Below are 12,901 nucleotides of genomic sequence, written 5' to 3' on the forward strand. Positions count from 1 at the left end.
GAGGTATCTGCTTGCCAGGCCACCGTCCTAGAACTGGGGCCCAGCCATGAGGCTCCTGAACAAGTCAACAGGCTCAGGTCCTGAAGCTCCTGAGGTATTTGGCCAACCACACTGAGGCATTGAAAATAGAGGGTTGGGAAGCCCCTAAGGGGAGGAAGAAATAGAACATAGAGTTTATTCTGTTTCAGGCTCGGTGTACCTTCCAATAGCATTTCTTATCTAAGATCCATTTTAGGCATCAGAGTATCTTTAGAAGATAAGAAAGAAAGCACTCCTTTGCCTGAGCCTAGCAGTTAGTATTATCGCTGTACTAACTGCTAATTACCTTGTGCCTTTCCCATGTACCAGGGCCTGTGCTAAATGCTTTATGCAGTGGACTGGATATTACTATTATTGCATTTTACAGAGGCAAATGTGGTGCTTAGATGCTGCCAGTCTGAGTTGCTCAGGTAGCTTGAGACAGAGCCTGGGTTCTAACCAGCTCTGCTAAGTCCATAGCTTCAGAGTTGGGCCCCTCTTCCTCTTTGATCCCATGTACGAGTTTCTTCTCCACTTGGCCTTTAAAGCTGCTTTACTTCCAGAGGTTCTCAGATCTGTTCTGTCTGATTTGTATTGAGCTAGCGCTATCTAACTCAAGATGACCTCCAGACCAGCCCCTTTCTTTGATAGCATTTCATATTACAATTGTCTTCACCCTCTCTAAAAGAACTTTTCAAACAACATTGAACTGTGGTTGTAGAATATTTCACTGCAGTAGGCTGACTCTGAAAACGATGCAAACAGCAGGGTCACACTTAGCACAAGAGACCACTCTTCCTGTGTACAGGCCTGCTTAGCACTTTGGTTTTGAATAGCTGGCTCAAGAGCTTTGAAAAATGTTTTTACTCTCCATTATTTTATCAGGGAAATGTCAAAGGAATATGAAAGTTCCAAAACAGCATGTCTACATTAAAATACAATGAACCGGCAGTTGTAGGTCTCTTTTATGACTCCAGATCTTATGACTAGATACTTGTACACAACTTTACTCCCTGGGATATACAACAATGACAGATCAGTGCCAAAATGGAAAAGTTTTGAAGTCTGCAATCATCTTCAAATTGCTGCATTTCTCCTTAAAAATTTAAGATGATGTTAAGGTATGCTAGCTGAATCTTCTCCCTCACATCCCCAGAAAACATAATTGAAAATGTAGCCAGCAAGTGAAATTTGACTTTATATATATAAGATTGCATATTGTTTTGAGGTACATTTGCAAATATATGCAAATAGTTGGACTGTTAGCCCACTATTGGTTAGATGAGCTTGCATTATACAAGGATCTGTAAGAAATCTGTCATTTTCTTATGAAAGGAGCTTCATTTTATTTGCTTTGCTTTACTGAAGATGGGGTGCAAGGAGGCTGATAGCTTGGCATTCAGCTACAGAGCCTGTGGTTTGAATATTTTATATCTGTCAATGGGATTCCTTATCAGGACACAATGAATTTGATTTTGGGAGGTGGCGAGGTCCCACACACTCCGTCTCTTGCGGGGATATCTATTGTGTGACCCAGTGAGCCAGTCTGAATTTCTCTGGCCCACGGTTCCATCTTCAATGTCCAACTGTTACATTTCCCCTGGCTTTTGACATTTCCATTTTATGTGAGTCTATGGAAAGGGAATTGTGGAGTCAAAGATTTAATTTAAATCCCCTGACGTTCTGAGGGCTACTGCTGTGAGTCTTTGAGGGCCAAAATGGCTGAATTTGGAAAAATAAAAAGGTCCAGGGAGGCTGCAATAAGCTGGGAGAATTGGCCTTTGCAGGGAGAGGACAGCAATGGAAAAAGGGAATCTCTGTGTTATCTCAGTCTACTGCACTACTATTGGATAAGAATAAAAAGGTTTCTGTTTTCCTTACCCTGTGCAGAATACCAAGTCAGGACCAATGCATGCGAAATTCAGAAGAAGCAGATTTCCCCTTAATCAGCAATGAGTTTCCTATAAGCTCCATTTGTCCACAGTGGAATGGGCTGCCTCAGGATGGTTAGTCGTCCAGGCCGCCACCCACAGTAAGCCTGGTAATATGGTAATGTGACGACTGGCAAGAAATATCAGGATCAGAGGGGCTAAGGTGCCACTCTACACTCACAGAAATTATGGCTTGTGTCTACATGCCCCCCAAAGCCTCATGTGCTCAGAGGTGGGGCTTTTCAGAGGTGGCTAGATCTAGGGTGTGGGATATGGATTAAGGGTGTGTGATGATTCAATTGGCTTAGCATAGTTCTGGGTGTGGATAATGGAAGCCCCCTCTGGGTGTGGGTGGCACCAAACAGTAGGCTTGTAGGCTGAATGGAATTAAAAGGGAATGGAGGAGGAAGGCTCGCTTCTATTTCTTTAGAGGAGCTCCAGTCTTGACCTTCTGCTTGGACACAACCTCCTGGCTTCCAGCGCAGATGCTTCAGTCATCCATTGTGGACCCCTTGGCCTCCAGATATGGACTCGCACAGGACTCTGCCGTGAGCTCTAGGCCTTTGACCTTTTACTGGATCCTTTGGACCTCCTGCTTCTAGGTAGCCCTTTCACACTCTGCCACACCTGACTCTGTGGGTGGCCATTGTAAGCCTACCTTGAAAATCCTTATATATTTATATATCTTATATTAAGTCTGTTTCCCTAGGGAGCACTGACTGACGCAAGTAGTAAGAGCTGAATTTTCTATCCCAGTCAGTCTTACAGCATGCCTTTACTTTCTGCACCATGCCAGCACGTACCCTCCTATCTCAACCACCTCTGAAATATCCCAAATATCCTATCGTGGGAGGCAAAGACAGGTGGGCAGGGGAAACTGGAACTCAGGGAAGAAGTTTAAGCTGAGTGACCTCTCGGGTTACTTCTGCTTCTGAGACTGGTGGTTTTATGATCTAGTGACTCTGGCAGACTCCTTCCTGAGACAAGAGGGAAAATGGGAGGTACACATTTTAATGCAAGCACAGAGACTTCTACCCTTTTCAGTTGCTCCCCTGAGCTAGTTCCTCCATGAGCTTGGGGCTTCCATGTACCAGGGCTCCCACATGCCTTCAGCAGTTAGCACACTGGACCTGTTTCCACCGTACAAGGTCTGCCTCTGCCAGACTCTCCTGCTAGATGTCAGGATTCATCTCTGGGTATCTTGTCCCTCTCTGCAGCTCCTTTCTCACTCCCAGGGTGTTGCTGATGCCTGAGATGTCCGTGTTCTGGAAGAAATGGATGAATCTGGAGATGTATTTTGTAAAACACCTTTGACCATAAATCTAGGGGGTGTTGAAAAAATTTCCGATGAAATGTAGTTATGACCCCTGACTAGGACTTTCAATGGATGGATGGCACCATCTGTGGGAAGTGTGAAAAAGAGCCATTGAGTATGTAATTACACATAGTCCTGATGTGGGAGAGAGACACAGATCGGAATTACTAAATCAACACCAGGAAGGTCAAGCTGAGGCTTTGTAAAAGTGCTAAGAAAATTAACAGGAGAGTTTAGCTATGTTTAGAGTAGGAACGATAACAAAGGAACATGGTGGAAGGAAATGGATGTGACAGTGCTTGCTTGTTTTGCCTTCTTTTTGTGGCCAGCCCTTGAGCTTTTCTGTCCACATCCTTTTCCAGGAATCTCCTATATCTTTGACTAAATTATTGACATAAAATTTATCATATGACTGTAACTTGGCTTACTGATAGTTTCTCTGGTGCAGTTGATTGGTGTAAAAATGGATTCTACTCAGGTTTGGCGGGTGAATTCTTCTCTTGGAGCTTTTGGAGTTGGGAAAAAAGAGATCTGTCAGTTTTAGGGACCAAATCTATAAGCTAAAAATGTCAGCTCATTCAGTGATCGCATTCCCATCAGGAGACTCAGTGTCCTGTGGTGGAAGCACAGAGGAGGAAAAGAGTCTAGATCCAGGCAGCTTCAGTCCGTGGCTCCAGGGCCTTCAGGCTCACTGTATCCCTGTCCCTCTCACTTGATTAGTTAACCTCCTTGTTTCCACAGCAGAAGCAAGTTGGAGTTGAGTGTCACAACCAACAGGGCTCTAACAAATACCCTTGTCCATCAAGATGAATGGCAACCAATAGGAAACAACAGAGACCCACATGTGATCAAGGGAAGTAGAACCGGAGTGGACTGAGCAAAGCCTGAGAAAGGGCTGGGTGGGATGTCCACCCAGAACTCCTCCATCAAGGGTATTGAGGGAGTTTGATGTGAAGCAGAGCTCCCTATCAGCAATCCTTCAGCAATCTTGGAGGATTTCTTACATGGACTCTGCAAGTTTCTTTATTTTCTTTGTATTTCAATTCTCCTACTGGAATTGCACAAAGGTATGTATCTCTGTAAAATTCACATCCTATTTTACCTTACTGCTTTTTTCACGTGTCGTGGGACGTCATGAGGGTTGAGAAAGTGCTTTGTATGCTTTACTTTCTATAGAAACACCATGGGTTGTCATTATCACTAAGCTGACTAATGTAATAAGCAGAAAACATTTGATAGCTTCTTTTATTACCAAGCCAGATTCAGGTAATAGTTGTTAATGGCTATGTGCTTGGTACCACTGTGTATCAAATACTGATGGATTGTCAATTGTAAATTCTAAATTAGTTTACTTGACTTGGATTAAGTATCGTATAATATGTTTGTATAACACTGCAGTTATTTTACCAGGGTAGAAAAGTGTTATCATCTCTTTTCACCTTAATGAAAAATCTTTTAAAATTTATTGTCACTTGGTTGCAAACACTAGCTTAGTCTTGAAATAAAGCCAGCAATTTCCACCTCTACAAATTTCTTTTCCATTACTCTATGAAAAATGCACTGTCTCTTTAGCACAGTAGAGAGGGCTGACAGATCACTACAATGTCATACAAATCAGATGAGGAAACAATTTCAGGAAAATGATTTCAAAAATAACAAATGCAGCATATATGAAGGAGTGAATTAGTAAATTGAAGAGATACTTAATTATTCACCAAGCCTAGGCACTCCAACCTCCTTAACATTTATGTATTCTGTGTCTCTCTGTAAATTCCTATAGGCAGTTACCAAAGTCCAAGTCTACACAGACTCTACCTAGATTATTGCAGCTCACTCTGGGTTCTCGGATTCATCTTTTACTTAGTAGGCACATCACCCCTATTGTGAAACTTTGGCTTGAAGACAGATGGTAGGGATTTCCTGGTCCACGACCTCCCTTCCTGCTTACTACCTTTTATCTTTCACTTGGATGTCATGGATACATTTCTCTATTTCTTTTCTTTTTATTAGATTGGGACCCCTTATATACAAATGTAAGATTTCAATGATTCCAGAACAACCTCTGAATAATTAAAGGAAGGTGATAAAAAAACTTAGAAAAATTTCTTTCTTGTCAAAACCTGCATGTCAATACTATTATCGGGTTGCAAATTCCTATTTTGCATATCATCTGCCCACTACTAATAATTCTTCCCTTGTTCCTTGAAGACCTGTCTTAATTTTCTTACCTCCACAGCAGACAAGGCAGATGGGCGATTTAGATTGATCACACAGATTATGTACACAGAAATGCAAAAGAAGAAAGCTCATTAATGGCTTTAAAATATTGCCCTGATAACTATCCTTATTTTATGCGAGAGGAATCTGAGGTGCAGAGTAGTTAAAGTGACTGTCCTTACTCACAGTTCATAAACAAATGGCAGAAGCAATTTGAAACCTCCAGGGTATGTCATTTTCAGAGGGACACCATGGAATGTTGAAAGGCTTTGCAGAATGGAGAAAGAAGAATTTGGAGAGGAAGAGTAACAGTTTGAGAAAGACAGAAGCAGAGGAGGATGAGGTGAGGGGCATCTCGCCCTACAATATGGTTGATGGGCTTGGCTACCTTTTAAACTTGCCAGGGTCTGTATGTGCATGCCTGGCACTCCCTCTCTCTGTTATACATTTGCAGTGAATTTTACCAGAGGTACACATTCTTGGTGCTGAGAAACTTTCCTTTTTCCTCGTTTTTGATGAGGAAAACAGGATCTCATTAAAGGGTCTAAGTTTCCCATCGAGGGAGTTCCCTTTGGCCCAAGCACACAGACACCCAGGAGTAGCAGGGGATGATTTTGGAATAAGATCTCTAAAGTCTTTTGTAGAAATTTTGAAGGGAGGATTTGAAATTCTAGAGCTGGTGGCATTGAGAATTTTGAGCTCACTGACAAATGTGGAGTATTTCTCCTACTCCATATTCTCCTGAGATGTGTGGAGTATTTTTGTGAGTATTTTATTGCTCTCCATCTCTAGCACTTGACAGGGCTCTCATTTCATAACAACAGTAAATAACTTTTTCTGGACATAGATGCTTGAGAGAACTGGTTTGGTACAATCTCAGGTACAGAAGTCTCAGTGCAGTGGGTTCAGGGGAAAGTCTGGTAGGAATGTGGGAGTGGGAGACATAGGCCACATGACTGAGAAACTGGGTAGCAGTAGATAAGACAGGAAGCACAGTGAAATTCTTATATTACTGTCTGGATCACTTCTATTATATTATTGCTTTAAGACAGAGGATACATGGTTTAGGAATGTTGGTGGGCATAAGGGATAAAGAGATTTTTATTATTTTTTTAGAATAAATTGTTTCCTCTTTGATTACTTATTCACTCTTTAAAACAATTCATATTAAAGAGTCACCTAAACATTAGTATCTCATCATTTTATTTGTAATAATAAGTATTATATTACTTTGCTTCTTTAAATCTTTCAAGACTTTCCAGAACCTTCTATGTACAGTTTATAATTGATAACATGGCAGTCCTCCTTGACGTGGCTCTTGCTTACTTCTCCAGCTTTAATGTTATCAGAAGGGACCACACACTTCCACACAAATTATCTGTCCCTTAGCCCTGTTCTTTTGGCTTGAAACTTCCTATCTCACTCCTTTTCTGCTTGGATAATTTTCCTTTCAGCACAGGTAATGCCTCCGGAAAGCCTGTTCCCACCCCAGCCATCTGGGTGTTGTTCCCAGAGCAATCCGTACTTTCCTCTTTTCTCACCCCATGTCATATTATACAATGATTTTTGGGTTAGTAGCTGTCTAGATCCTGAGTGTTTGATGGCAGAGGTCATTGTTTTTGGCCTCTTGTCCTAGTTCCTCAGCTTGCCTCCTAATAGGACTGCAGTAACTTTCTATTAGCTGTGAATAAAGCAGGAGCAAAGAACACCTAGCCATTTGTAGCACAAACTTTCAAAATTCTGCTGCCCATTTTTCTTGTATGGCTTTAAAAGATAAATGTTTTATTGTTTGTTATCTTTATAGTTGCTTGATTCTAAATTCTACTTTTTCCTCACATCTCTGCGGTCCATTTCAGACCTATATAGAGTTCTTGGAGGCAGTTATGGTAACAGCAATGCACAATAAATAGCTTCTTCTTTTCTCCAACAAAATTGCCACATCAAAAACCACATCCTATCCCCATGTGTGCAGTGTTTGAGCAGCTTCGCTAGTCCCCAGGACTGGCTGTTTTCAGTTTCATGTGATAATATTTAGGGCAGTTACAAACATTGGTGCAGAATACATTTAACTTCTTGGGATAAATTCTCTGAATTGATATTCCTGGTTCAAAGACTATAAATGTTTTTATAACTCCTGTCACCACTTTTAAATTGCTTTCTGGAAAGATTATGCCACTTTATAGTGCCACCACCATATCTACTTTCCTTCAAGTTTCCTGATGGTGTTCTGCCATCTGAAAAATAGCAGGGATGAACAAATGGATATGCCTTTATTATTCTGTTAGCTCTAAAGTACATGTTTTGAGTATTTTGATATATTTTTCTATAATTATCAAGAATGAGAATTGTCCTGTGTTTCTCATATGTATTTTCTTGTGTTGGTTATTTACAAATATGGATAGAACTAGTTGGAAGGAGAGGAGTAGATACTAATACTGAAAAAAGTTAAATACTGACATAATCAATGGACAGTAATTCAAAAAGCTTACCAAGGAACAAGAAGGGAGTTCATCTTGTAAGGATAGAGGAACATTTTTCTCCCAAGAGAAACACAAAGGAAGCCAAGCTAGGCGAGGAAGAATGGACACAATAATCAGGAACAGTGGCTAACATTTTGGGGACTTAATGTGTCAGAGTTACTGAACTAATTGCTTTCCATGAATTTCCTCTTTTGATCTTCAGAACCATCCATTTTGCAGATGGAGAAATTGAAGCTCACTGAAGTTAGAAGTCATGGTTACAGCTGCACAAAGTCCACAGCCAGCCAGCATTCGGACCCCGGTGCAGAGCTCATCCCCTCAACCACTGTTTTGTACCTCAGGGGTAAGTTGGAGAGGAGAAGAATTTTTGTGCTCCCAATTCAGGAACAGAGGAGGATGTGTGTTCTTTTGAGAGGGCCGCAGTGAGGCGAGTGCGCCGGGACTACAAAGTGATAGAAGCACTTGAACCTGGGTGGCGCATTTCAGTGCTACTTCTCAGCCATACTCTGGGCTTTGGCAATAGAAGCACAGAAAAGACAGAGAGGGAGGGAGGGAGAGAAAGAGAGAGAGAGCACAAAAGCAAGTGAAAGGGTGGTCCTGAGGCAGGAAGCCTTCAGGAAGTGGGAGAGGAGGAGGAAACAAAGGAGGATGAGGAGGAAGAGGAGGGCAGGGGGACCAGGGCCTTGGCTTTGGCACTGACCTGTGTCTGAATGGACAAATCCACTCCGAGGCTGGGTTTTTACATGCTTTGTCTTCCCCACAGCTGGCCCTGATTAGCTCCTGCCATTAGCTCCTCTCTAAAACCACTGCCCATCGGGGGCCAATTCTCCTGCCCTTTGCCTAGGTTTTGATCAGAGGGTGCTGGGCACTAAAGCCAGAGCTAGGAAGCTGTTCCTTGGGGCTTCCTGGGAAGGCTTCAAAGGTTGAAAAACAATTTGCAGCTTTCGCGTGGAAGGCCTGGGGATTTGGGAGGGAGTGATCTCGGTGGTGGGGGAACTAATTAGGCGCCGTAACTGTTTGGTCACCTCAGCTTCAGTTGAAAGCCCTCCAGGATGATGGGGTGGGGAGGACGGGGACCACTTTGTGCTCAGCAGGCAGTTGGCTGCTGCTACACAAGTAGCAGGTTTGGGAAATGAGGTCTGGGGAGATCCATGCTTAATAATCCCTGGGAGGTTGCCAAACGGGCTCCCGGGAGTGGTGCCCTGCACTTACATACCGCAGTGGGCTGTGTTGAGGCCACAATACCATAAGGCTGTACATTCTTTTCCCGCTCTGGGAAGCCTTACTATGTAGAGCTACAAATTCTAGATTCCATACACCATTGCATCCTTATTAATAAAAGATATCCACTTGTATCAATGAATTAACTGTTTCCATAGTGACTAATGCACTTTGCAAGAATGAAATTGTAATATTCCAAAAGCAGCTCCCCTAAGGAAATGTCAGAAACACCAAGAGATATTTGGATTATTTATAAATTACGATTCTATCAAATGCTTTTTGGGGGGGGAAGGAAATGAATAAAAAGATGTGCTAAAAGTCACTTTTTAGGGATACAGAGTATAGATAGAACTGGAGTTAAGACCTTCATTTCTACAGTTGAATAGACTTAGCTCTAATGTTGAATTTACTACGTCCTGGCTGTGTGACTCTACGCAGGGAAATATCACTCTCAGTTTAAGTTTCCTTGTGGGGATGATCATGGAATCTCTTAAGATTGTACTAATTAATAACTAAGCCAGGCAGGCACAAGCAAGGGCTCAGTGTAGATTAGTTGTACTATTAGCACTTAAACATTCCTTTGGACTAGTTATTAAAGTTGATAAGGGGCCACCACAGTTCAGCCAGGGGCTCTCTCTTTCTCCAACCTGCCCTTCCACCCAGGATGCCACATGCAGAGGCTCTTAGTTCATTCACTTCTCCTCCCCAGCAGCTCAAGAAATAATTTCTATTTCACCTTAATTACTGCACATTTAGTTTTTAATTGGGACTTTAAGTCAACAGGAATGACTGGATAAATGTATACAGGTCTGCTTAAAAGTTGGTCTAAGTTCACTGGCTATTGTTTAGGCCAATGATCTCTTTCTCTCTTGTGTCCTTATGTTTTGATAAGCTTTCCATTTCTGTGCCTTTTATGTTCATTGTAGTAACTTACAGGGCCTCTCTGCGATATACCAAGAGTCTAGGATTCTATTAAAAGCGTTTTGTGGTCTTGGCTGCAAATGCTTATAAGAGGGCATCTTTCCTTTTCTCTGTGTGGTGTCTCTGTTTTGTATTCCTTGGGCAACAGCATAATAGGCTGAATTTGCACATAGTGTGAATGAGGTGTAGCTGCTGGGTGGCCTGGCCTCATTAAATGTTGCATATTAGAGTCTTGAACAAATGGGGAAGTATAGTTTAAAACTTAGGGAGAACATTTATGATATATCATGAACTCTGCTCCTTGCTTTATAGGCATTAGGAAATTTAATTAACACGGAATTCTGACAGGCAGGCAAAAGTAGGGTCAGATACACTTAGATGTAAATTCTGGTTCTGTTTACTAGAACTATTTACTCTGTGACCATGCACAAACCACATTTGGACCTCAGCCTCCCCGCCTTTAAAATGACAATCATGATAGCTTCAAAGGGCTATGGGGAGGTGCGATGTTACATGCAACGTGCAAGTCTGAAGAAATAAATGTGAGTTCTTTTGTCCTGTTTAAGGTGTTGAATAGTCCTGCAGGCATGTTTAACCCTTTAAAAACTGCCTTGCTTTGGCTCTTTTTTTCCTCTTTGTTATGGTTTGTGTGTGGGTGTCCCCCCAAAGCCTCATGCTGCCATGGGGCAGGCTTTAAGAGTTTGATTATGGGTGTGAGAGCTGCACCCGCCCTGGGGTGGATAGTTTGCATATGTAAGGGAGAGGAAAAGAGTGCTTGAGGCCATTCCTCCCCGGTTCTGCCCTGTGTGTGCTTGCTGCTTTTGCTGTGTTCTGCGGACATGAGCTGTAGCTCTCCACCATGTGCCACTCTGCCTCATAATCTGCCAAATACGGACTGAAACCTCCACAAACTATAAGCAAAATAAACCTTTCCTTCCTTAAATTGGGGTGTCAGATATTTTGTCCCAGCAGCGAGAAAAAAAGTAACCAAGACATTCTTGTTTTTTTCTTCTCTGGCCTCCTGTATAACTTGACACATAATCCAATACTCTCCCCTCCTCTGTGCTGTGCACTCACTTCCTTCAGCATGATGGAGTCTGTGTTAACATTCAGATGTCTTCTGTGATTTTGCTTCTCAGCAATTTGTTTCATATTCTGTTTTCTTAAAGAAAAATTCTTTGTTTAAAATAAATAAAAAGGACTGATTGTCCTTACAAAGAGTTCTCAGCAAAACTCAGCCTAGGCAGTTTTACAACTTTAGCATTTAAATTTAGGTCTATTATCCATTTTTAAAAACTGTTAATTTTTGAGGGGTTGGGTTCTTTTTGCTTATATCATTAGCTAAGAGTCTAAAATTTCTTAAATTCTTTCAATTTTTAAAAGATATTCAGTTATTCCAAGCACCATTTCATCAAAAGTCTATACTTCACCGATGAGTTTTCCTTGAAAATTGATGAAGATAAACTGACCACAAGTGAAGACTTAATTTCTGGACCCTATTCTGTTCCCTGGTCTCAAGGTCTGTTTTTATGTCAGCAGCATGCTGTCTGGTTTACTGTACCTTTATAGTAAATGTTTGAAATTGAGTAGCGTGGTAATCTGAAAAGTGGTTCTCCAAAAGCTCTTAATGTCCTTGTCTTGGTTACTTTTTTCTCGCTGCTGAGACAAAATACCTGATGCCCAAATTTAAGGAAGGAAAGGTTTATTTCGCTTACAGTTTGTGGAAGTTTCAGTCCATACATGGCAAATTACAAGGCAGTCTGGCACATTGCAGAGGGCTGCATCTCAGGGCAGCAGCACACAGCTAAACCACCATCACACACCAGGGCAGAATTGGGGAGGAATGGCCTCAAGCAGCTTCTTCCTCTCCCTTACATATGCAAACTATCCACTCCAGGGTGGGTGCAGCTCTCACACCCATATTCAAACTCTAAAACCTGCCCCATGTCCGCATGAGGCATTGGGGGGACACACAGACATAAACCATAACATTCCACCCCTGGCCCCCCAAAGACTCATGCCCATCCCTTTATACAAACAACAATTAGTCCATCTGCAAGAGTTGCCAAAGTCCTAACACTTTCAGCATTGCTGAAAAGTCCAAGTCCCAAGTGTCCTCTGAGATGTAAGGCCAACTCTTAGCTGTGACCCCCTGTACAAATGAAAAGTTAAACACTTCCAACATTCAATGGCACAAAATAAGCAGTACCATTCCAAAAGGTACAAACAGGGGGACACAGAACATTGGGACCAAAGCAAGTCCAAAATCCAGCAGGGCTAACGTTATGTCCTGTAATTCCACATGCAGCATCTGAAGCAATTTGTGGCACATTGTGAGCTCCAAAGGGCTTGCATGAGTCCACCCCTGTGGCATTTCTGGTGGTTACAGCTTCCATGGCTTCTCTCTTAGGCCTGCTTTGCTCCCTCTGGGCAGTTTTCCTTAGATGATTCACGGTCCTGGCTTTTCTAAACTTCTGAGGTCTCCAGGGCACCTTTTGCTTCACACTCACAGCTTCACATATAGCCCTCTCAGGGGCACCCTGCCTGGCCTCCCAGGCCTTCTGAAATCTGGGTGGAAGCCTCTTTAACCTCAGAACTCCTGCATAGTCCATGAACTTAAAGCCAGGGCCATGTGGATGATACCAAGGTCTGCTGCCACCTGGAGCAGTAGCCAAGTTTTCCTCTCTCTTGGCCACAGGGGTCGAGTGCCAGGATCACTGGGCACTCTGAATCCAATTCTGAGGAGCAGATTTTCTATGCTGCCGCCATTCTGGAACCTGGTGTGGCTGCTGCCACCG

The sequence above is a fragment of the Chinchilla lanigera genome, unplaced genomic scaffold, assembly GCF_000276665.1.
Source record: "Chinchilla lanigera isolate Chin_1 unplaced genomic scaffold, ChiLan1.0 scaffold00060, whole genome shotgun sequence".
In the NCBI taxonomy this organism is placed as follows: domain Eukaryota; kingdom Metazoa; phylum Chordata; class Mammalia; order Rodentia; family Chinchillidae; genus Chinchilla; species Chinchilla lanigera.